Below are 24,302 nucleotides of genomic sequence, written 5' to 3'. Positions count from 1 at the left end.
TCTGACTTGGCTTTGCAGGGAAAGCTCCTGGGAGCTGAAATATATTCAGATTCCTGACTCTTTCTCAACACCCTGCAGAAACCCAGCAAAGACAGGACAAGGTACGACCCTCGATGCCAGAGCTGGAGAGACGCCAAGACCCAGGGTCCCTCTGAGCTGAGGGACAGGAAGCCCAAGGAGGAGGTTAGGTGGGTCTTATTCATCAATATGTACATATTATTACAGACTATGTAATCACTTAAAAATAGTAATAGCAAACCCATTACATGTTAATACAAGTAATGTGTTTTTATGGGAGCTCTGTTTTCCATAACAAAAAAAAAAATGAAAATAGTGGCAATATTTTGCATTTTTACAAATCTTTCCAATGTTCAGCTTTATAGAGGACGGCTAAAATATCTCCTGCTGCCTTTCAGCCTGTTGTGATATGTCCTCTTTTGTCACCATACGTTTGCGTTAAGTAGAAAAGAGAATCTTGCTTTGCACAAATGTGTAGTTGAAAAAGGAAGAACACTTCACACCCCTGAAAGGGTCTTAGGATCACATGTTGAGAATCGCTGCTTTACTTATAGTTCTGGAAGTTATTCAGTACCTTGGCGCTTCAAAGTCACAATAACTACACTTTCCCTAAAACATTTAAGTCAGCCTCACATTGTGGAACTTTATTATAGAGCTTTTGAGGCCTCTACCTACCTGTTGGTCCCCTTCTCAAAGAACTGAATCCCAGGGCGCCTGGGTGGTTCGGTTGGTTAAGCGTCCGACTCTCGGTTTCGGCTCAGGCCATGATCTCATGGTTGGTGGGTTCAGTCCCAGCATTTGGCTCTGTGCTGACAGCATGGAGCCTGCTTGGGATTCTCTCTTGCTCCCTCTCTTTCTCTGCCCCCCTACCCCCCTGCTTGTGCTTGCTCTCTGTCTCTCAAAATAAAAGAACTAAAGCCCACTCCCACCCATCAGGGGGAACATCTGGGGAGACCCTGGTAAGAATCCTTCTAAGACGCGACCTGCTTCCCATCCTAGGTCTAAATTTCTGCACCAAGTGAGGTCCCCAACCATAGCTACTCAGCCGGGTTCTTTCTTCCAGGACTTGAGCATTTGGGGACACGGACTAAGGGAATTTGAACTAAGAAATCGAGGCTGACAGTGTGGGTCAACCTCCTTAGCTGTGGAGTCCATGACTTCTAGGTCCTCCTTCAAATCTCCAATGGTGAGACTCCTGTTTTAATGCATTGCTAACTTATTATCCCATTTATTTGTTCTTCTAGCAAACTTCCAAAGGTCAATGGCAACCCTGCTTCGGGTGAGCCCCACTTCTCTCTCCCTCTCTCTCTCTCTCAGTCCCTCATGGGATTCTCTCTCTCTCCCTCTCTCTCTCTGCCCCTTGCTCATTTGAGCCCTCTCTCTCTCTCCCAAAAAAAGGAAAAAGCCGCTCTCTCTGTTAGCTGTTCTGTAAGATAGGGTTCTAAGCAGCAATGATAACTACGCATCCTGGGAAATATTCGAGGTGTTGGTCACATGTTTGTGCATTCTGTCCCCACTGCCAACCCTTTGGGGTGGCTGTTGTCACTGTTTCACAGATGAGGGATCTGCAGCACCCAAAAGCGAAGGCACTTTCCACGACTGCCCAGCTGGCAAGTCCCAGAGGAGAAGGGTGTGCCTGGGGCCATCCCTGCGGCCCCAGGCATGACCACCACAGGCCTTCAGGGCCGCCTGCCCCTCCACCAGCCCCCCTAACACTTCCAGTGGGAGATCGCATTCTTGGAAGCGGACACAAGGATCTCCCTTAGGGAAGAAACTCTCTCTGTTCAAGAAGGGGAGGGGGAGAGGGGTCAGAGGAGTGAACCCTGAGGGATCGGGAGCCAGGGCAGAGAGTCCGTTCACTCCTTGTGCCTTAGAAACCAACAAACAGGACCTGCAGGGTCCATGACATGAGCCGGAAGGGGGAGGAGAGGGAGGAAGGTGAGGTGCAGGCCAACATGGCCAATAGAAAATTCCTCGGGCAGGAGGGTCTTTTACTTAACATACTCTTTATTGAAGAATAACATCCATACTGAAAAGTGACAAATCGGGAGCATCTGGCCGGGTGAATTTCACAAGTAAACATACCCACAGAACGCATACTTACATCAAGAAAAAGGGCGTTCTGAGCATGCCAGAAGTCCCTGTCCTGCCTCTTTCTTGGCGTTAGCCTCCCCGCCTGCTCTCTGGTTTTGCCAAACACTCATTTTACCTGCTTTTGAACTTCAAGTAAATGGAAATATACAAAAATCTGCCTCTCATATCTCACTTCTCTGAGTCAACGTTCCAGTGGTCTCATCTCCGTTGGGACCTGCAGTTGTGTTTTGTTCCTTTTCATCGCCGTGTGGTAACCTGTGACCTAAATGCGTCGCACAAACACGTGCTTCCTCCGTGGATGGGCACGTGTAGGTGGACGTGTAGGTGTTCTCCATTTGGGGCTGTTGTTGGGACTAAGGCCATGTGTGGTCTTTCTCATACACACCTTGGCGAACACTCATAGCATCTTTGTGGAATGGAATCGCTGGCTCAGGGTATAAGGTATGCACGTGTTCAACTCGACCGGACGCTGCTGAACGGTTTTGCCAAGTGTGTGTACCCGTATGCAATCAGTAGTGGGCTATTTTTTTTTTTTTAATGTTTATGTATCTTTGAGAGAGAGATAGGGCAGGAGAGGGGCGGAGAGAGGGGAAGAGAGAATCCCAAACAGGCTCTGCGCTGTCAGCACAGAGCCCGGTGCGGGGCTTGAGCCCCCAAACTGTGAGATTGTGGCCTGAGCTGAAATCAAGAGTTGGATGCTTAACCGACTGAGTCAGGCACCCCGGGAGTGGGTTATTTTTAGGACTAGAGAATGTCCAGTCTCTGGACGCATTTGTGCTAGTGGGATAGAAACTTCCACCCCCTCCTCAATGTTCAGTAATATCAAGCACATCTCACAGATCACTTATGTGAACGGAGGGGGTTTTTTTTGACAAAAATCAAAGAATAAGCTGAGGTTCGTGGCAGGGCCACGCTTATGTAAAACAGAAAATAGCACGTGGGAGCTGGCGAGGGACCCATGAGCTGTGGGTGACACCAGAAGCCCAAGCCCCGGGATGACTATGAGAATGCCAGTCCTCTATAGGGATCTTGGAGGGCACCGTGGGCATGCACAGGACCCAGCCTCTAAGTAGCCAGGGCCAGAGGGACCTCAGCCGACTTTGGATCACACACAGAAAAGAAGGGAAATAGTCTGCTTACTTTGACATGAAGCAGGAGACGGCTTTGTTGCGCCAAAGGCTCCGGGACACAGAGCAAAGCTCCGTCGCCTTCCACCCCTCCCCAGCAATGTCCGCAGATGTGCCCAGAGCAGGAGGCCTCGAGGAGGTCCCAGCGGTGCTAACAGAGGCATCCAAGAGCAGTGCGGTTCCAGGAAGCTGCCAGAGGCAGCACCCGTGCTGGGAGTCCCAGGAGATGGCACCCTTAGCTAGGATGTCAGAACTGCCCTGGGAAAGGTGATGAGAAACCTGCAGGTGGCTTCTAGGCTAGAGGACCGGGAACGTCCACAGAATGAGCTGGAGCAGTAGACTCACAGTGGGGCCGGAGAGGGCCATTGTGAGCTTCTGGGAACAGTTGTGCAGAGCTCCCCGAAATAACTAGGAAAGGCCCAGCAGAAGGCTGGGGGTGCCCAACCATGGGTGGGCACCCTCAAAGAAGAGTGGTTTGTTACTGTTTAAGTTACTCTTCCAGGGGTGCATCTGGGTGGCCAGAGAGCCAGGGTATAGTCAGAATACTAATAATGCCTGAGTTTATGTTGCTCTTTTTAAATTTTATTTACTCCTAGTTTTGGAAACAAGTGTTTATCTCTTACATAAACGAAACTGGAGTGTTGTTTTCCTGATACTTCTCAAAGATCTGTCCCCAAGCCCCAGCTTTTCACAGGGTCCTAGTTACAACCACCCCCCACAGCAGTACAGTTCACCGCCAGAAGCAGAGAAATGGGGGTGGGGGGGTGGGGGATGATTGCGGGTGGGGGGTGGGGGTATGGTGAGGGTGGGGGGGTGGGGGTGTGGTGAGGGTGGGGGGTGGGGGTGTGGTGAGGGTGGGGGGTGGGGGGGTGGTGACGGTGGGGGGTGGGGGTGGTGGCGGTGGGGGGTGGGGGGATGGTGAGGGGGGTAGGGAATGGTGAGGGTGGGGGGTGGGGGGATGGTGAGGGTGGGGGGTGGGGGGATGGTCAGGGTTGGGGGGGTGGGGGATGGTGGGGGTGGGGGGATGGTGAAGGTGGGGGGTGAGGGGATGGTTCTATCATCTCCTGGAGTTGCCTCGTCTCTCTGATCTTAATTCGGGAAACTCCACTTTCTCCACTCAGTCCCTCAGTCTCTAACTTTCTTGTTTTTTGTTTTTTTTTTTCAACAATATACTGAAGGTTTTTTGTTTTTTGTTTTTTACTGTTTATTTATTTTTGAGGGAAGGGAGGGGCAGAGAGTAAGGGGGACAGAGGATCCCAAGCAGGCTCTGCACCGACAGCAGCAGTGAGCCAGATATGGGGCTCGAACTCACGAACCCGAACCCATGAGATCATGACCTGAGTGGGAGGAAGTTGGATGCTTAACCAATTGGGCTACCTAGGTGCCTCCTGAAGGTTTTATTTATTTAGTTTTTACACTCATGGGGGACTGAAGTCCCTGAACAATCCCCCCAGCCACCCCTGCTCCCCCTCCCTCTAGCCTATGAGTTCCTCCTCGCCTCTCGCCCCCTCCCTACCGAACAAGGACTCCGGGGCTCATCTGAGCTGGGTGAGGGGGTGACAGGACACATTCCCAAAGTGAAGGGGAGCAGTGACCGCAGACATCAACACACACACCTCGCTCCTTCTTCCTCGGTGCCTTGGCCAAGCGGCTTGCTCTGTGTCACCCATGCTCAAGCCCCTCTGCTTAGCTAACACTACTCAGGCTTCAGATCTCAGTTCAAACACCACTTCCCCTGGGCGTCCGCCTCCTCTCTCCTCCTGTGTCTTGTCCTGCCTCAAGCACGCATCACAGTGGTGACAGTGTGCTCACATGTCCAGGGCCTAAGCTTGCCTCGTGCACCCTTGTGCACGTAGCGCCCGGCACAGTGCCTGTCACACCACAGACGACAGAGAGGATCGTTTGGGTGAAGGGACTGACAGAACACGCGAGAGGCTGCGGCTGACAGCAGAGAAGCAGAGGCGGGGAGGAAGCGCCAGGCAGGCAGGGGTGTCTGTTAGACCCACACCCCCCCCCACCCCGCACCTCCCCCCGGACCTGTCTCCTCCCCTTTGGCTGTGGACTGCTCAGCCGATAGCCAGCACCGCCAAAGGATGAGACCAGCCTCCCCGACTTTGAGCCCACGCATATCCTTGTGGGGGGGGGGGGGTTCTAAGGTTCCCACACCGCTGACACCTTCAAGGGGACGACTGAAGGAGACTTCGTCCAGCTCTATTGCCACAGCCCCGTCCTGCAGGACTTTCTTGCTCCTCCCACCATTCCCTCTTCTCTCTCGTGGGATATATACGTGCATACGCACGTTTGAACTGTTCGTTGGTCGAGATGGGGATAGTGAGTGATTTGAATGGATGTATGATAATGTGACTGAAACACTGAACTGGTACCTACAGCTTACTTGAACCACCTCCCACACCTCCCACACACAGCACCCTTGTATTATCACCCCTAAGAAGATTATTTTTGCTGTGAGTAACAGAAAGCCCAGTAAAAGTGCAAACGAGGCTAGAAAATAAAAGGGATTTGTTAACTTAGATAATTAACACACATAATCTGCATGTGTGTACAGGAGGGCTGCAGGCATGGTGTGATCAAGGCTTCACCTCTCTGGCCTCTTCCCTCTCTGCCCTCCTCAGAGGGTTGGCCTCCTGCTCAGGCCTTCTTCCCCTATGCTCACAAGATGGCTAATAATAGTAACCAAGGATACACGTTTCCTGAGTCACGCCTGGATGAGAAACAGTGTCTGCACTATAGCTCTCAGTGAGTCCCGGGCTTCGTTCTGATGGCACCAACTGATGTCACATGCCTAGTCCTTATTGCTGTAAAAAGCCTTTACTCTTATGATAGTGCTCAGCATGTCCTGTGTAAATACTCGGTCTGGAAATTTCAAAGTCTGCGCTTCTCTGGGATTCCATCTTTAAGAACAAGGCTGATAGCTGCTGCCCTTTTCTCTCTATTTCACCAAGTTGTAAATGATGCAGGACCTGGCACCAAGGTCTCCCAGGGCTCCTGGGGAGCAGACGAGTGTTTCCTGACATTTACGTTGCTAGTAGGACCACGGCCAAAGTGAAGGTTCCTTTGATCCACAAAATTATTACCCCCTTCCCATGGCCGACCATGCCAGCAGGCTTGAAATCCCTGTACCTACACTGCCCTGAAAATAAAATGCGTCCTCCCCAAGTGTCTGTCATACAGTGTAATGGGCTGAATTTTGTCACCCCCGGAATTCATATGTTGAAGTCCTTTCTCCCAATATGACTATTTGAAGTTGGGACCTATAAGGAGATCATTAAGGTCAAATGAGGCCGTGTAAACGGGCCCTAATTCAATATGACGGGTGTCCTTATAAGGGGGAGGAAAAGACATGAGGGAGGTGCACAGGGGAAAGGCCACGTGAGGTCTCAGTGACAAGGCGGCCATCTGCAATCCCGGGAGGGAGGCCTCAGAAGAAACCAACCCTGCAGATACCTTGAACTTAAACTTCTAGTTTCCAGAACCGTGAGAAAGTAAATGTGTGTTGTTTCAGCTGCCTGGTCTGTGATCTTTTGTTACGGCAGCCGACCAGACCGACGCACTTGGTTATGATCCGACTTCTCAACAGGATAACTTGCCAGCAGCGGTAGACCTGTGAGGACTGCTTCTCCAGCGACAATTGGCCCGATTTGTAGGATTTGCCAGGCACTGTGGTGTAAATGTCCTTACCGTGGCCCATTTTAAGGTGGCGGTGTGCTATCACTGATGATCTACCAAGCCGAGAAGAGATGTATGCCATTAAATGTCACCAGCAGTGCCACCAGCTAGTGGCCCAATGTTTGTCAGCCAATCCCAGGAGCAAATATTTATAATAGCTCGTTGTATAGCAGGATCTCATTTGCTTATTTTTGTTTTGTTTTGTTTAATTTTTTTTAATGTTTACATTTGAGAGAGAGAGAGAGAGAGAGAGACAGTGCACAAATTGGGGGGGGGGGGCAGAGAGAGAGGGACACACAGAATCTGAGGCAGGCTCCGAGCTGTCAGCACAGAGCCTGACGCAGGGCTCAAACTCACAAGCCGTGAGATCATGACCTGAGCCAAAGGCATGACCTGAGCCTTAACGGACTGAGCCACCCAGGCTCTGTTTTTGTTTTTGTTGTTAATGGTATTTTACTAGCTTTGCCTTATTCCCACCCCTAGGCTAGGATTCTCAGAACCGGAAGTAGCTTGAAAATAAAGCCATCCATGTTTCCTGCTGTCTCTCTACTCCTCATCTTGTGCACGAAATCTGGTTGGCACACTTATGGAACCAGTTCCCCTTGAGGGTCGAAAGTGACAAGGATATTTCCCATCTAACGTGAGATCTGCATTTTCGTCTCTTCCTTGTTTGTTCACCCATGCAAAAGAGGTACTTCCCAGAAACCTCTGCTTTCTTTCCATTTCCCCAACACACGTTAGCCTACCTGGGAAAATATGTGCCAATTTTATATCCATCATGGGTTTCACATCTCTCCCCAGAGCGGTTCTTTAAAGTACTTCAAATTCACACCTGAGCATCGGGGTTACTTAGACACAAATCTGAATGATTAATTGGATATTTTGCACTCCACTTCAATTCAGGTTGTACAGAATGTGTTCTACCAACCTTTCCCACCCCTGCCTGTGGCTGCAGCTAATGTTGAAGAATCTCCCTATCCGTATACCACGGCTGCAGGCAACATCTCCATTTCCTTTAGTGTGAACTCCGAGTCTTTACTGAGTGATTACTAGCGGAGTTCAAAAAGAAAACCCTAGCCACTTCCGGGACCTGAAATGCTTAGTTCCTGTTTCTTCTGTATGTCCCCCCTTCCCTAGGAAACTGGGCTCCGCCGTAGGCAGGCTGCTGACTTTTTGTTCAGGAAGCATGTGCTTGGGCATCAAGCATCAGCTCCTGGCGGGGAACAGGCTGGTGTTCACACCGCTGGGTGCAGAGCTCACCCTCGATGGCGCGGTCAGTGTGCCCTCGGGCCCAGTTACTCCCTCCGCCTGTTCTGGTCCCAGGGGGTTCCAGTATGGCACATTTCGGTGATGGTCCTGCAGATACTGCTGGGTTTTTTTTGTTTTTTGTTTTTTGTTTTTTGCAGGAAGATCTCCTTTGAATCTGGGGACTGGCTGAGGTGTGCTGAAACAGGCTTGTGCCAGTGGAGAGACCTAATCTGTGCCTCTCCTCTCACCTTCATGCTCAGCGATATTGTGTCGGTAGTTGGTACGGCCATGGGGGCAGTATTTACCCGAGGGAAACCAGCAAACAGTACAAATCAAGACTCATTCTTTTTTTTCCCCCAGAGCGCCCACTGACAGCACGTCACTGGAAATACCCCTTTAAAAAAATCTCTCAGAGGAACCAGCAGCCTGTGCAATTAGAATCTTCTCCATGCCACTCCCCACCTCTCTGGAAGCTCCGGTGCTAAGTGGGCGCAAAACAAATGTGAATTACACAATCTCTCTGGAAGGGCCCGTTTTCTTTTCAGTTCTCATCGATCGCCATCCCCTTATCAGGATTTCTGGTAGACTTCACTGACTGCAGAACCACAGTTCCCCTGCCATGTTCTTTTCATTACGTTGCCTTCTCTGTGGGTTTATTCCTAATAACCCTCGGAGCCAACAAGCAGGGCTGTCTGCTCGCAGGGGTTCCAGAGCCCTAGGGAGGATTGCTATGAATATGGATTTCGAGGCCCAGCCTCCAAGACAGTCTATCCGTGGCTCTGGGTTGGGGCCCAGGAATCTGTATGTTGAATAAGCTCCCCGGGTGGGTCTGGTGGAGGCAGCCGAGGCCCAGAAACCTGGGTGGGGCAGACTTTTGGAAACCGCTGCATAAGTGTCTGCGGATATGCGGGCTCCTCCGAGGCAGCTTGTGTGTTTGTTCAGAGCCAGCTGGGGTTTTCCTGGTTGACAGGCAACGTCTGAGGGCTTCTGCTCGGTCATCCTTCAGCCTGGAAGACATGGGGAGTCTCGGTGACCTTCCTGATGACCCAGGGACACAAAGGCTGGCTCGGAGGCCCAAGAGGGGGTGAACGGATCACCTGCCTCTTGAGAAGCTCAGTTGCACATCATTTTCTAATTTGTCATTTCCAAAGGAAGCCCAGAGGCTGCCAAGGGAGCTCGGCTGCGCCCAGTTGAAGGTCAGGCACATCATGCCCTGACTCATCGTTGCACCCCAGTTTTGCACTGATGATGAGTGGGTGCCCCCCCAGCCCCCCGCCCCGCCCCGTGACTCCCAAACTTCAGGATGCAAATGAATCACCCAAGGAGTTTGTGAAAAAGCCTGATTCCCAGGCTCCTGCCCAGGTTCCTGTTACACAATGTCCAGGGTGGATCCGGGAAACCCCTCGTTCAACAAGCTCACCAGGTGAAGTTATTTAATATTAGCTAGTTTCATTTACAGCAAAAAGTTTTACATGAAACGTCTAGTCTTCAGGGTATTCTCTTCCCTTAAGGAATTCCTCTGGAGAAACAATGAATCAGCTTTTTCCACAGCTCTTCTTAAAACTAAAAACCGAGTTCTAGAAACCCAGCCACGCATTCCCGCAGAGGAAAGTGAGTAATGTTGGGGGCCGGCTGGCCAGTGACACTTCCACTCAGAAAACCGGTATATGGTGAGTGGCGAGGGAGCACCCCCAAGCAGGTGGGTTCTTCCTCCCAGAAAACCCCGGCTGTAACAGCTGGATGCAATGGTCCCCCACCAGGGTTCATTCAAGTGGCTCCTTTTTGTGAGGGTAATCATCCAATTAAATGTTTTAATTACTGAAATTATATATGCGTTCCTTCCGAGGAAAGAGCATCATCGGAACACGGTCTCCACTCCCCAGAGGGTAAGGCTGCTTTGCTTGCTGGGAAGGGGCTGTCTGGAGGAGTCCATTTTAATTTCATTACAAAACCAGCTTGAGAAATAAAGGCATAGATTGACACGTATTCCCAGCCAGCTGTGACTTAATGAGCACAATTCAGAGCTTGGAACCCGCCAGCCGCATCCATATTAATATGTCAGTGGAAAAAAACAACAACAGAGAAAGTGACAAACTGCTATTCCTAGTATTGGAAATGAATTTTAAATCACGGGTAAAATGGCTAACGCGGGGGCGCCTCACTTGGAGGCGGCCGGGCTGTCGGCCTCCCTGCCTGTCAATAACGCCCCTCGTAGCAGCGGCGGCCAGGGTCCTGGAAGGAAGAAACCGCTTGCACGCGCGTTGGCAAGCCCGGACTCCTGGGTTTAGCAGCAGCGGTGTGGCTGCTCTGCTCCCCGTTCTGAGCCAGATCCCTGTCCCCGCCGCTGGCGCCGGGCAGGCCCCTCCCCCCCCCCCACCTCCGATGCTTTTATCTTGTATGATTTGTTGCGTAACCGTCCAAGTCATCACGATCGTAACGGTCTTTGTGATTCTGATTTCCCTAGTCACGAGCACAGGAAAATAATAAAAATGTCTTGTTTCCACATTTTGAGATCCTAAAAATAAAAGGTGCCGGGTAAGCCTGCAGCGTTAATAAGTACAAAGTGAGAGGGTGGGTGTGGGTGTGGGAGACAAAGGAAACGCAGCGTGAAGAGGAACCTCAGTCTGTGTACTTTGACATTCAATGCGAAATAGCCACCTGCTCCAGCAGGGAGAGAGGGCCCCTGGGTGCCTGAGCCTGCCTTACAGTACGATGTGGGTGGGGGGTAAGGCCCCCTCTCAACGGTGCTGGAGAGCAGGGCACGAACACTTGAACACTCTCAAGGTGAAGATCTCTGCGTCTCCCTAAACCTGACCACGGCTGAGGGTTTATTTGTTGTCGGTGGTGATGGGGGTGTGTGTGTGGTGGGCGGGGGAGGGGAGGCCCGTGTGTTGTGTAACTGGGGGGCAGTCATGATTCAGAGCCTGGGTTTTCAAACCAAACAAACCCTGACTCTCCCACTTAAAAGAGTTTCAATTAGACCGTGGGCCTCCAATTTTTCATCTGGAAGTGGAGCTAGAATACCGACGTCATTGGCCATTTCCTGATGGTTAAATGAGAAAGTATGTATGTGTGTTTAGACTTGGGGCCTGGCGTGGGGTAATGATTCTTGGTACCATCTCTGAACGTGTTTCAGTGACATGAGGTTTCAGGTTATTCTTCCATTAAAAATGTCTTTCAGCACATGCTGGGCACTTGAAAATCAGCGTTTCGATTCAGCGCCTAGTTGTAGAAGTCAGAACTGCGGCACCTTTGAGAAAAAGAGCAAGATGTTTCACTTCTTCTTTCAAATGATGCTCATAGGTAAATCCAGATAAAGGATGTGACTCAATGAGTCATGTCTAAAACTGAGAGAGGACACTGTCTCTGTAATCATTGACTAGATTCTAAACACACCCACAGTCCAGAAATAAAGGAGGAATGGAAATGACGTAGTCACGAGCACAAGCAGCAAAGCCCGCTCTCTCTGGTAGACCACAGCTAGAATCCCAAATTGATCAAGTCCTGGTCTATTGGCCTCACCAGGCCTCAGTTTTCTCATCTGTAAAATGGTCACAGTAACACCTACATCACAAGGGGATGGTGTGGACTTAACGGGTGATGTTGGCAACATGCTTTCTATGGCACTGTGCGCGTAACAGCACTGAACTCATGCTAGGTTCCTTCTCCAACCCGGTACAGACTCTAACGCATCCACATCCCTGAGGTCTCTTCAGTCCCTCCGGGACACCTAGGCTGCTTAGCAGTTGCTCAAACCTTAGCAGCTTGGACAGTCTTCACTGCCATCTGTTATGGGTTGAATTGTGTCTCTCCTAAAAAAGATATGTTGAAGTCCTTCCCCCCGGGCTTCTAACCTTAATTGGTGATAGGGTCTTTACAGAGGTAATGAAGTTAAAATGAGGTCGTGAGGGTGGGCCAGAATCCAATCTCACCGGTGACCTTGTAAAGGGAAAACGTGGACACGGAAGACGATGTGAAGACTGGAGCGTCACATCTACAAACCAAGGACTGACAGGTATGGCTGGTAAACCTCCAGAAGCTGGAAGAGGCAGGGAGGGATTCCCCTTCAGCTTTCAGAGGAAGCACAGCCCTGTCAAAACCTTGATTTCAGACTTCTAGTCTCCAGAACTGTGAAAGAGTAAATTTTGGTTGTTCTAAGCCATCCACTTTGTGCTAATTTGCTAGGGCAGCCCTAGGAAACTATTACACCACCCTTCTAACGGAGGAAACTTGGTTGTGCACAGGAGAGACATGAAGATTTGGGAAGTAGGTCAAAGTAGGGGTGTGGAAACCCACTAGAGGGTTCCTCTGGGATAAACTGAGCAACTGGACTGAGAGGAGGCGTTCACTTTGCTTTGAGATGCACAAACACATGCCCCTTTTCACCTCGAACTACTGTTTTCCAAGCTATGTTCCCTGAAGTCTTACGGCTCCTTGGAGAATTCTATAAACAGTTGCTTTTGCGGTGCCTGGCTGGCTGCGTCAGTAGAGCATGCAACCCTTGATCTCGGGGTTGTAAGTTCGAGTTCCACGTTGGGTGTAGAGATTACTTAAGATAAATTTTAAAAGAATCGTTTGCTTTCAATGTACATTTCTTTAGTATATTTTAATTATCCGCTTCAAATAGCAAAGCTCCACCAAGTTCTTTACATGAATCATTCATTTCATCTTTACAACTACCCTATGAAGTGGGTGCTGTTATTACACTCATTTTACAGATGAGAAAACCAAGGCACAAAGAAGCTACGTAGTTTTCCCAAGGCCACGTTGCTAGTAAATGACAGAGCTGGGATTCGAAGTTAGGGACTCTGCCTCCAGAGCCTTTCTTTGTAGCTTCTTCACTACGGTGTCGCTAAAAGCTCTAATAAACACAAACACGGACTCTGACTTTCCGTGTCCGATTGCAACATGGTGGATGTTTGTGCCGCCAGACTAACCCCTCTGCAGAGTTTCATTCATGTATTCATTCCATTAGCACATGCTCACTGAGTATGTACGATATGCTTCTATGACCTTCCTGTAACTGTATCGATTAGGAAGATCATAGCTTTATCCTCATTTCTGAAAAATATTCACATCTGTTCATCTCTATTCACTTCAAACCGAACCCAACATCGTAGTGAGTTGTGTAATAATCGATACTCCGGTAATGAGCACGTATTAATCATTTTGATGTTTGTCATAGTTTTGGATGATACTCGATTGCCTTTTATACCCATGATAAGGAAGATTAGCAGTTAGACGAGAACGCTAGTGATTCGGTTTTGGAGACAAAAAGTCTCTATTACTCTTCTTTCAAGCTTTTGGAGAGTTTAATTGGAGAGTACCCTGAGGTTGCAGAGAAGGCCGTTAGAAGCTGTTACCCTTTGCAATCACACACAAGTGAGAATCAGGGTTTTATTGATTCCATGTGACAGACACATAATCCGAACATAATCTAAACCTAATTTCAATTTGAACTTTTAACCAAACAACCCATTTCCCTTGTTGTTTGATTACTATAAGCAGTAAATATTGCCACTGGAAATTATAAAATAAATTAATACAGATTTAAAACTGGATATATATATATATATATATATATATAGGAATTCAGTGTAAAGTTTCTTTGAAAACAGATAAAAGGTTTGCCAGACCGCCACTGGTGCAGACCATTACTGGACAAAGAGGACAGAGTTCACTTTTCATCTTTTTTTCAGCTGCCTGGATCTCCTCTAAACTGGGATCATGGACCCAGTCTTGGGATAGTCACTTCCAATCAAATGTGCCATCCGCTCTGGAGCACTTTCAGGGGGGAGGCTGTCACACTTTGTGGCTGGAGGTCACCCTGGAGGCCACCCATTCTGCCTGTCCCCACAAGGCAGAGCGGGACTTCGGAAAAGTCCGATTCAAACTTGGGGCTGATGAAAGTGTTCTCCTAGAAAGTCTCTGCTCTGATGCGGTTCTGAGCAAAACACAAGGGCTTCTCTTCATAGAAAGGCTTCAGCGTCAGTGCAGTTTTCCACTCCTAAGGAGAAAGAATGAATTCCATAGAGTGAGCCTACTTCCCAAGCAAGAATGCAACAGAGCACTTCCACCAGGGGTACATTTATCAACATCCCTGGAGGAATAGTTTCTCTTTAGAGAACTGATTTTATAAATAGCTTATTTGCTTCGTCACATAGTTAATAGGTGTTCATTACCAATAAAATGAGAACATACAGATAGCAGGGGTGAAAAGTAAAGTAAAATATTCATAATGTAAATCCTCAGGAAAACTCACTCTTAACATTTTGGGAGACATCCTCCAGATCTAAGCTCAGCAGATTCTTCCTTCAAGGATTAGATGGGAGATATTGCAGGCTGTACAGGACGAGAGCTAAAACTGAGGATGTTATGTAGGTACTATACAACGAGAGAGAATACAATTTGCTGTAAAATCCTTACTGATGAAATTCAAAATCTAACAACAACAATAACAATGCAAATAATTACAAATAACAATTACAGATAATTTTCTGTCATGTAGGTCTACCAATCCTAAGAATGCAATTCTTTTTTCAGAACTAACCTTTTGCTGAATTAGGGCTCAAACTTAGTATTCCTACTAGCACTCGTCAAAATCCATTGCAAATGTTCATCTGTTGATACGAATCTGTAATGAAATTTAATGTATTTCATCTTTTTAAAAAAATTTTTTTAAATGTTTATTTTTGAGAAAGAGAGAGAGAGACAAAGCGTGAGTGGGGAAGGGGCAGAGAGAGAGAGAGGGAGACACAGAATCCGAAGCAGGCTTCAGGCTCTGAGCTGTTAGGACAGAGCCCGATGTGGGGCTCGAACTCATGGACCATGAAATCATGACCTGAGCTGAAGTTGGTTGCTTGAGCGACTGAGCCATCCAGGCTCCCCACATATATTTCATCTTTGAAAATGTCTTTTCACACAGCTGGGCACTGTCGAGTACCACTATCAACCCACGAACATAATTTTAACTGAGCGTCTTCATTGCTTGGGAGGCATTATTAGAATTCTACATTCTCTTCTTATTGGCCTGTTTGCAACTCATTACAATGCGATAATCACTTCCAACTGAAGGTTATGTGGAAGCCCCTCAATTGCAGGCAATTGGATTTTAATACTGAAATTCCCTTTATACTTCCATGGGGGCTCAAAAAATGCTGCTAGAACTATGGTTTGAGCTCTGAAAGTATTCCCCCTGAAGACGTATGCGGCAATGGGAAATCTCCCGCTTTATTTTAGCTTTCGAAAGCATGGAAAGTATATAAAGCAGGTTGGTACTACTTGAGATTCAAGCAACATTAGGTATTACCAAAATGACATTGCTGCAGTATGTAAGTCTGATACATACACAGTTTTCTCTTTGCATTTTATATTGAATTCCTCAAGAGGCATTATCAAGCCTGCAGCAGAAGTTCGTTTTCAAAGCCATTCATTCGGTGTTCAATAATAACGAGTGTTAAATAAATAAACAAACAAATAAATATTGAAGGGAAATGCTTCTCATTCAGAAAAATGTGAATCTCAGGCCCAACGTTCAAAAATTGCTATAAATCTTCACCCGTGCTAAGTCCCAGAACTGCACTGTAGTGGTGAAAGTCAGGGTGTTTGACTTCTATTTGTGACAAAAATCCACAGACCTGACAATGATTAAGTCCACAAAAAATGACATACTGTTTCAATCCCACAGGATAGATTGAATTTTTTTCTGCCAAGTTCCAACTGATGAATAATACAATGAATAACCACAGATTTTTAAATATCCTACATTTCCACAAGCTTTGTAAATTTCCCAACAAATACTTTCTCTTTCTGCCCCATACCTATTTTCAGTTGTGACACATCTTAGCAGATTCCACTTCAGGTTGTACTGAATTGATTTTCTTAACTTCTTTGAAAATATTCTCCACTCTAGGTGTTCCAGGCAGACTATTCACAGAGGCTATTTCCTCAACCCTTTCAAACTTGGCACTGACTTCTCAAATAAACAATTGACTAGTATCAGTAACATCAACTCATCCAGAGCCGTAGAAAACCACTCACCGTTATTTGCTTTGTTTTTTAATTGACTATTTATGTCACCCCAAAGTCCTCAATTCTCTAAGCAGTTGTAGAAAATCGAATAAACACATTTCTTTTCTCTGGACATATTTCTGCAGCTGTTGTGACCAAACGTTATTTAATTAACTCATTATCGATAGTTGTCTTTCCTTGTTTGGCTAACAACGGGCCACTCAAAAATGAGCCACTTTGGTTGCGGGTCTGTTTTCATGTTTTATGTCTGCGAAGAAATTTTCCTATCATGAGATATGCCATTTTAAATTTCCTGACTTTTCTGATTGTTGCTTTCCTGTGAGTTGGCAGCATTGGGGCGCCTGGGTGGCGCAGTCGGTTAAGCGTCCGACTTCAGCCAGGTCATGATCTCGCGGTCCGTGAGTTCCAGCCCCGCGTCAGGCTCTGGGCTGACGGCTCGGAGCCTGGAGCCTGCTTCCGATTCTGTGTCTCCCTCTCTCTCTGCCCCTCCCCCGTTCATGCTCTGTCTCTCTCTGTCCCAAAAATAAATAAAAAAACGTTGAAAAAAAAATTTTAATTTCCTGACTTTTCTGATTGTTGCTTTCCTGTGAGTTGGGAGCGCTGTGATGCGTGCTTCATCTAGCAATCCTGGTGTGTACTATATTCTTTTAGCACAGCTACGGTGTGATCCTCTGCTTTGCCATCAGATTCAGCAATAACCCACACTCCACTGTACTTCAAAAATGTGACATTCCAAGTCTACTTTTCTTTTTTTGTTTATTTAAAAAAAATTTTTTTTAATTTTATTTATTTATTTGCGGGGGGAGGGGAGGGTAGAGAGAATGGGAGAGAGAATCCCAAGCCGGCTCCGTGCTGTTAGCAAAGCCTGACTCGGCGAGGGTGGTGGCGGGTGGGGGGGGGGGGGAAGGGGGGGAGACAGAGGTGGGTGCCAAGGGCTCAAACTCACAAACCTTGAGATCATGACCTGAGCTGAAATCCAGAGTCTGACGCTCAACCAACTGAGCCACTCAGATGGTCCTTTGTTTGCTGTTTATTTTGACATGACTGGTATACACATATATGCATGTATTATATATGCATAAAATAACAAAATACATTTAATGCCACCACACTGCGATGTGATTGACTCTGAAAATACTGTTGAGTCATAACCGTGCCACTGCATTTTGTCGTGCACCATTGCCATGCACTTCTGAGTCAAACTGCCTGGAGTTGTGTCACATTTCACAAGAGCATAGCTCTCCACAAGATTCTTCTCACTTCAGACACCAGTCTCAAGCCCTGGGGTTTCCAGGTCATCCACACTTCTGACCAGCCAGTTATAAATTTAGGAGCTCTCACTATCCCCTCAGGTTCAAAAATTCACTAGAATAACTCACAGAACTCAGCAAAGTGCTACACTTACGATGACTGTTTTATTATAAAGGATACAAATCAGGACCAGCAGAATGCAAAGGCGCACAGGGGGAAGTTTTCCCATTCCCAAACGTGAAGTCGTCCATGTTCTTAGGACGTGTCAGTCTCCCAGCATTTCAATGTGTTTCAGCAACCAGGGAAGCCCATCTAAGGTTCGTGTCTAGAGTTTTTAATGGCGTTTCATTACACAGACACGATTGAATCAATGGCCAAGCAAATTAATTCAAGCTCCAGCCCCACTTCCTTCTCCAGAGGTCAAACTGATATCGAGTTCCTCAAAAGGTTCTAATCACATGGTGTGGCCTGTCCCCAGTCTGTATCATCTCATTAGCACAAACTATCCAGGGAGGACCACGTGTCACCTCTCTAGCATAAACTACCAGGCTACACCATGAATGACAAAGACGCTTCTATCACTTGGGAAATTCCAAGAATTTACAGGGTAACTTCCAGGAACCAGGAACACAGGCCAGCCCACCTCTATCACACAACAGCCACTGAGCCACAGTGCAGATCAGTGAGGGTGCCACACGCAGTCTCTGTCACATCTTTTCAACCCTGCCTTTGCAACATGAGAGCGGCCATAGCTGAAACATAAACAAACAAACAAAAAAAATGTGCTCCAATAAAACTTAATTTATGGACACTGAAATTTGAATTCCCTATGATTTTCATGTATCATAAGATATTCTTCTCCTCTTTGTTTTCCAACCATTTAAAAACACGTTCCAATTATCCTTCGCTCACAAGTTACAAAAACAGGAAGCGATCAAGATTTGACCCACGGGCCATAGTTTATGGACTCCTCTCTCATTTAGATAAAAGATTGACAGACTATAGCTTGTGGGCCAAATCCTGCCCACTGCCTGCTTTCATAGGTAGAGTTTTATTAGCACAGCCTTGCCCATTCGTTCATGAATTGTCTACGACTCCTTTGGGACTGAGTTGAGTAACAGCAACACATACTGTGGCCTTCAACGCCTAAAATATCTATAGTTTGGTCCTTTGGAGAGAAATTGGCTGACCCCTGCTAGATCAGCGAAGAGGGGGAGTCCGGGTACTGCATTGAATACATTGACTTTGTTGCATCTAATCCAGTTAATGCTGTTAGGTAGGAGGTATTATTGTCACCTTGCAAACGGGTAACTGAAGCTGAAAGAGGTGAAGGAACTTGTCCAAGGTCACACAGCTTATAAGAGTTGAAATTGGGTTCAAAGGCAGACTTTCTGGCAGCTGGTGGCCCCATGACTCCATTCTCTGCTCTGTGTCACATTGCCTTCTCCTGGGTCAAATCTCCCTCTGCCTCTCTGTTATAAGGATACTTTGTGATTGCATGTAGTACCTACTTGGATAATCTCTCCAGCACAAGATCCTTAATCACATCTGCAAAGATCTTTCTTCAGTAGATGGTAACACTTAGAGGGTCCAGGGATTTGGACCTGATTGTTGAGAATCATTACTCAGCTTCCTAAAAGTGGTAATGCCCAGTATTATATGGGTATTCTAAAAAATAGGTGCTCTCTCACACTGCAGTCGGAGTTGAAGTTATTAACACATTTCTTCACAGCACGCTGACCTCAGTTTGCCTCTCCAGGTCCACTCTCTACCCTAGTGCATCTTTCTGTGGCTCTGGGGGCTGACCAAGTGTGACCCAGGGCTCTGGCCTCTGGCTGGGCCCTGCTAATGAGAATCATGGGAAGGACCTGGGAAACATCTTCCTCTGCTGCCTGGATTTGCTGCCATCTTTGCACTGAAAGGATCCTATCAGGTGACCCTTCCCATAAGCTACCCTCTCTAGCTTCTGGTAACTGCTTCCTCTCTGCCCCTCAAGCCCAGGGGTAATCTCTGGGCACTGTACCATCAGATGTCCCTCAATTACCCAGTTTTAGTGTGCCACCTGTTTCCTGTCAAGTTTTAACTCGTGCTGGCTGTACGTGTCAGATCAAATACCTATTTATAAGAAAGTTCATTAGCAGAATTATTTATAATAACAGAAACTCAAAACAGCCCAAATAACCAAAAGAGGAGATTGGTTAAGCAAATTATGGTCCCTCCACATAGAACATAAAAATAAATTAACAATCATATTGTAAAAGAATATTACCGAAAGGATAAAATAGTACAGTATATTCCTAAGCAAAAAACCCCACGAAACTGTATATATAATAATGTCCCATTTCTATAAATAAAAAAATTAATGAGGCAGAAAATTAAAATGATACATATTACATTTTAATAAAAACGTATCAATATGTGCTTGTATATCTTATACATAAAATATGCTTTATTTTGTCGCACGTGTATGTTTATATAACATGTTATATAATGTAATCATGTCACATTTATATAATATGTACTGTATATTATTTAGATTTGTTACATTAGATATGATGTCACTTTTGTAAAGAATGATCTACATATCTAATTGTACATGTTTTATGTCATGTATATTATATATAACATAACACATACATATGATAGAAACCATACATGCATATGTATATGCATGCATGAATGTATATTTCTTCCAGATGTGGACTTCAGTCCTTTGGGCTTGAAATAGAATAGGTTGCATCTTCTAGTTCACGTTTACATCAAGTTCAATATACAATGTCCTACTCAAGATCTATCCGGATTCCCAGCGGCTCACAACTTTCTCCAGACTCTCCGCCCACTCAGGTTTCTTTTCCCCTTTCACTGCCCCAGCTCAGACGTGGGACTCGGCCTCTTCTCTGGAATTGGAGACATTTGGGATTTCTCCAAAACCACGTGCACAAGGCAAATGTGTGGGTGGTGGACTTTTTCTGAAGGTTCAGAGCACTAGGTGGCTACCTTCCCTGATGTCAGCAGCACGTCAGGCGCCCCTGCCTCTCAGGCTCTGCCCACAGTGGGCGCGGGCCTGGTTGCACAGGTGGTGGGCGTGGCCGTGGGCGGCCTGCGTGGGTGTGGCCACGGGCCCAGCCTGAGGCTGGACGCCAGGCAGGCCCGAGCAGGCCCTCTTTCTAGGCTCTCCTCGCATCAGTTTCCCCCACCCCGTGTTTATCTATTGCTCTCCACCGCAAGATTACAGCCCAGGACTCCTTGGTGACTCTAGCAGCGGTCACTCTGGGCCAGAACCGACCAACCAGGGGAAAGTGAACCGTGAGTCCCTCCCCTCCGCTAGTCTCTAAACGGGAAGCAGTGAGCCGCGTGGGCGCAGGTGGGTATCTGAGTTCTTGCTTCCGGCAGAGACTGGAGCAAATCCCCCCTCACCACCGACAGGCAGTGTGATTTGGGGCACGGTTTTTCATGTGCCTCCGTTTCCCTATCTGCAAAATAAATATGACAGTAACAAAAGGGTGCTGAGTATTAAATGAGTTAAATGCAGAAGAATATCTTTGGATTTGGTGGTAGGCAAAAGTTTCCTCGAGTTAATATGTAAGGAGTGCCCAGGATGCTTGGCACCGAGTTAATACTGTTAAATGTTAGCTATTTTATATATTTTTTTCTCCACAGATATGTTTTATGCATCACCTACCCCTCCCGTGAACACGCGGGAGTGGCCGCTATAATCAATTTGGTTTCAAGCGAGGTGTGTGTTAGCTACATCTAAAATATCAGAGGAAAATATGTCAACACGTGGGAGGTGGGATTACGGTGTTTATTTTTCCATTTTCTTTGTGCTTTTTCAAGTATTCCTAGTTTTGTACACTGAGCATTTGTTATTTTTGCAACTATGGAAAATGCGAGTTTTCAAAAGAAAGGCACATGAAGCCTCTTGGGAGGACAGTGAGTGGTGTAGGTTAGGAGAGATCTTTCCCCTGTGTGTACGTAGATTAAACCCTCAAGACTAGGCATGGCTTCTTGGCTCCTTGGGAAATGGGTAGACCTTTAAAATTAATGGTTCCCCACTGTTTGCATTTCATAAGAAATCTTCTTGCTTTTTGGACTTGCCATTTCAGCATCTTAAAAAAAAAAGAGAGAGAGAGAAATTAAAGCGTGAGACTCGATTCCTTTCTACAAACCAAATTGTTCTGAAAACTTCCCCTTCGATTCCTAGATTTTAAGAGGCTTAGCCTGCTTCCTGCCCCCTAATTGCTCTATTAATTTAATCTGCTCAGCGTCTCCCTGGAGTGTAAGTCATGGGTCCTCAGGGCTAGTTCTGGCTGGTTCTGGCTGCTCTGGTCTCTGCCACAGAGTTGCACTGAGCTGTTCTACATGTTACCCTGAGTTCTATTTTGCTGGCAGTTTCCTTCCAAGAGGGTTTCTCCTGGCCTAATTAAGTAAGCTCCGGTATTTGCACGAAGTTGCACATTAAGTGAAATGATGTGTGCTCATTTTCCCGTTCTCCAGCAGACACCTGGAGCTCCGCATTCATCCTAATTTTCCTGTTTTGGATCCTGATCATTTCTCTTGTGGGCACTCAGTAGCTTTATGTTTGTGTAGCATGAATCGGTGTTTTGCATAAAAAGAGACCCCAAGCAAGTTAGTTCACTTTCGTTTCCTTCCCTGTAAAGTGGGGATAAAAGCCTACGAATTAGTTTCCTAGGGCTGTTGTGACAAATGACCACAAACACAGTGGCTTGAAACAATGGAAATCGATTCTTTTCATAATTTCAGAGGCAAGAAGAATTGAGGTGTCAGCAAGGCCATCCCCTCCAAAGTCTCTAGAGGAGAATCCTTCCAGCTCTGATCTTCCTTGGTTGGTGGCAACATAACTCCCATCGTCTGCCTCCAGCTTCATGGGGCCTTTCCCGTGTCTCCTGTCTCGCGTCCTCCTTTCTCTTCTGAGGTCGCCAAGTCTTCCAGTTTAGGGCCTACTCTAAATCCAGAATGATCTCATCCCGAGATCCTTAACTTGGATTACATCTGCAAAGACCCTGTTTCCAAATAAGTTTGCATTTACAGGTACTTGGGACTATCATTTGGACATATCTTTTGGGGGGGCTCGTTATGCCATTATTACAACCTCTCTACCTTTCTGAGTTGCTGTGTGAGTATTAAAAATGATATGATAATATACATAATGCAGCTACCACAGAGCCTGACGCACAGTAGGTACTCAACCAGTGGTCATCTTTTTTTTTTTTTTTTTAAAGTTTATTTATTTTTGGAGGAGAGAGAGACAGAGTGTGAGCAGGAGAGGGGCAAAGAGAGAGGGAGACACAGAAATCGAAACAGGCTCTGGGCTCTGAGCTGTCAGCACAGAGCCGGATGCAGGGCTCACACCCTCAAACCGAGAGATCATGATCTGAGCTGAAGTCGGATGTTTAACTGGCTGAGCCACCCAGGTGCCCCTCAACCAGTGATAATCTTAATAATTACTATCGCTAAGTGAGTGCTGTACTTACATTGGGACTAAGCCTATCTCTGCCTTAGTCCACTTGCTCCTGATAGTATCTCTCCAAAGGAGATAATGCCCCATTTTACAGATGAGCAAACTGAAGTTTCAGAAGCTTAGACGGGATAGTAATAACAAGTGGAGTGGGACTCAAACCCAGGTTTTTTTTTTTTTATTTTTTTATTTTTTTTTTTTTATTTTTTTTTTTTCAACGTTTTTTATTTATTTTTGGGACAGAGAGAGACAGAGCATGAACGGGGGAGGGGCAGAGAGAGAGGGAGACACAGAATCGGAAACAGGCTCCAGGCTCCGAGCCATCAGCCCAGAGCCCGATGCGGGGCTCGAACTCACGGACCGCGAGATCGTGACCTGGCTGAAGTCGGACGCTTAACCGACTGCGCCACCCAGGCGCCCCACAAACCCAGGTTTTTGTGACTCCGGAGCCTGTGGCCTTCTCTACTGCACGCAGTCACCCCAGTGTTGCCTGTCTTTCTACTCCTCTGCTGTGACCTGACACCTTCCTCTCACCCCCATCACACTTCACACTCTGACCCAGAACTATGTTTGGTGGGAATAATAAGCAACGGAGAAAGAGAAGAAAGAAGTTTCTTTCTAGAGGTTTCCAGACCTGCTCGAGTGTCCTGGTGACATAGCAGCTGGCTTGCCCCAGGGTGCATGAGCTGTGAGAAGAAAGTCATAGTGCCTTTTTTGTGCTCACCTGGGAAGTCACACATGACTTCTGCCACATGTATTTGTTGGAAGTGAGTCACTAAATTCAGCCCACGCTAAGGGAGAGGGGGATTTGGTGTCACCCTTTGAAAGAAGGATCAGAGAATCTGTGGACATATTGGAAACTCCCACACTCCATGAGAAGAAGATGGCCTTCATCGAAGAACTTAATCTGGTGATTTAAGTCAAGTTAGCTATGCAAAGGTTCAGGAGCAGGGGCTGAGGAGAGCACGATTGCTCCACATAAACAAGTGGGAAGAATTTGAACTATAGGTCAAGTGAAGGGAAGAAGGACAGAAAGGAAGTGAAGAGAGGGAGCATAAGCCTGGCAAAGACTTGTGAGAACATGGTCTCGCTAATATGTTTGATGTTGACCCCCCCTATTTTGCCAAGCCAATAAACTTTTCTTTCTTTTCTTTTCTTTTTTTGTTATTTATTTTGAGAGAGAGAGAGAGAGAGCGCAAGCAGGGGAGGGGCAGAGAGAAGGAGAGGCAGAATCCCAAGCAGGCTCTGAGCTAGCCCTGAGCCTGATGTGGGGCTCAAACCCACGACATGAGATTGTGACCTGAGCTGAGATCAAGAGTCAGATGCTTAACTGACAGAGCCACCCAGGCGCCCCCAATAAACTTTTC

General features: G+C 46.9%; 1 long non-coding RNA gene across 1 annotated transcript; it reads right to left on the bottom strand.

Annotated features, from left to right (window-relative positions):
* Positions 1 to 21,247: 21,247 nt before the first annotated feature.
* Positions 21,248 to 24,080, bottom strand: LOC131494950 (uncharacterized). The gene is made up of 2 exons (XR_009253672.1): positions 23,570 to 24,080; positions 21,248 to 21,565 (listed from the first exon to the last, which is right to left on the bottom strand). It is a non-coding gene; the product is annotated as an uncharacterized LOC131494950 (long non-coding RNA).
* Positions 24,081 to 24,302: the final 222 nt, after the last annotated feature.

The sequence above is a fragment of the Neofelis nebulosa genome, chromosome 14 (assembly GCF_028018385.1).
Source record: "Neofelis nebulosa isolate mNeoNeb1 chromosome 14, mNeoNeb1.pri, whole genome shotgun sequence".
NCBI classification, from domain to species: Eukaryota; Metazoa; Chordata; class Mammalia; order Carnivora; family Felidae; genus Neofelis; species Neofelis nebulosa.
The sequence above is the reverse complement of the archived record's forward strand: the minus strand, read 5'-3'. Positions and strand labels throughout refer to the sequence as shown.